General features: G+C 47.4%; 1 protein-coding gene across 1 annotated transcript in view; it reads left to right on the top strand.

Moving 5' to 3' along the window:
• Positions 1 to 252: 252 nt before the first annotated feature.
• The window catches only part of CACNG2 (calcium voltage-gated channel auxiliary subunit gamma 2), a 10026-nt gene continuing 8612 nt past the window's right edge, over positions 253 to 1666 (top strand). The window contains exon 1 of the mRNA XM_014447826.2: positions 253 to 332. The gene's annotated coding sequence lies outside the window, so the exon portion shown is untranslated. The remainder of the gene's footprint in view (positions 333 to 1666) is intronic.

Genomic DNA, 1666 nt, shown 5'->3' with positions numbered 1-1666 from the left:
CCTCCACCACCCGCCAAGCTTCAGCTAATCCTCAGAAGCCTCCGTGGACGGCTGGGTTTTGAAGTCTTAGGCCTTAGATCCTCTCTCCAGCACTGCGTGTTTTGATTCACCCGGAGGATGTCCACACAGACAAAGCAATACCTCCCTTCCAGAGTGAGGGAGAGGCTGGGCCAGCTTCAGAAGAGGCCAGTGGTCTGAACCCCAGAAACTATGATGTCTCATGTGTCCTTTCTCCTCTTGTTTTCCAGGGAACTTCAAAGGTCTCTGCAAGCAAATTGATCACTTCCCAGAGGATACAGATTATGAAGCTGACACAGCAGAATATTTCCTCCGTGAGTGCAAGCCATTTCTATCTCCTTCATGGGGATGGGTTCTGCCCTCCAGCCTTTAGAGCAGTGGTTCTATACCTTCCTAATGACGTGACCCTTTAATACAGTTCCTCATGTTGTGGTGACCCCCAATTTCATTGCTACAAATTGAACATAATTAAAGCATAGTGATTAATCACAAAAACAATACGTAATTATATATGTGTTTTCCGATGGTCTTAGGTGACCCCAGTGAAAGGGTCGTTCGACCCCCCAAAGGGGTCGTGACCCACAGGTTGAGAACCGCTGCTTTAGAGCACAAACACCAGGACTATCTAGAGGTCCCTGTCTCAGCAGAGGGCCTGCCTCCTTCCCTCCTGTCCGGAGACCAAACCGTCATGTATGCTGTTCCCTCTGCCTGCACACCTTACCCTCCCTTCTTTGTCTGACAAACTCCAACTATCCACCAGGTCTCAGCTGAAACATCACCTGTTCCAGGAAGTCCTCCATGCCCCCTGAACAGATTCCCAGAGCACAGCACTTTTATTAAGCTATAGAGTCCTTGTCTGTTTGAGCAACCATCTCCCTCACCGTCCTACCAATGCTACTAGCCAGGGCTCTTCCCATCTTGTTTGCATTATATGTTTAGCCCAGGGCCCTCAGTAAATATTTCTTAAATAACTGAATGAAGACACTCATCAGGCAGTGCCAGATTAGAACTTCTACTGAAACAATGTGAGATTTTTATTTTCTTTCCCTACAAGTCAAGTCAAAGTTAAATCCTGATGTAATAGCTGCGATCTTAAGTCCACCTGACACATATTAGCAAGAGAAAGCCTTTGAGTCCCCTAAAAAAGTTCTCAAGAATCGGCAAAAACTAACAAGATGAAATGTTCCCTGAGAAATGGATTTCCAGGAGAGGGGCTGAGGGTGCTTGACACCCGGGATAGCAAAGCCGCTGAGCAGAAGTGGCTGAAGGCTCTGCTGGGGCTCTTGGGCCTGCCTTCCCACCATCCCTCTCCTCCCAGGAACGCCCCCTCTGCCCCGCTCCACCCCTCCCCTGAGGCAGAGGGGTTAGCATTACTCTCGGATTACTTTTATGAAAAATGTAGGAGGCATTTTATTTTATGGATCACCCATCTCTTTCAATAATTACTCCTCACATCAAAGCCAATCTCAGGTCAGCCTGGAATTGGGTTTCGCTGAGAAGCCACAGAACATGACGTCAGCCAGGCAGCTGGGAAAGAGGAAGGAAGGGAACATGATGCAATTTATAGATTTCTTTTTAAATGAGGGAAGAATATCTTACATACTCGTCATTTATTTTATGAGGTCCTGCAGACGCTGCTCATAAATGG

The sequence above is a fragment of the Myotis lucifugus genome, unplaced genomic scaffold (genome assembly GCF_000147115.1).
Source record: "Myotis lucifugus unplaced genomic scaffold, Myoluc2.0 scaffold_718, whole genome shotgun sequence".
Classification (NCBI taxonomy): domain Eukaryota; kingdom Metazoa; phylum Chordata; class Mammalia; order Chiroptera; family Vespertilionidae; genus Myotis; species Myotis lucifugus.
Note: the sequence above shows the minus strand (reverse complement) of the source record. Positions and strands in the feature narration are given on the sequence as shown.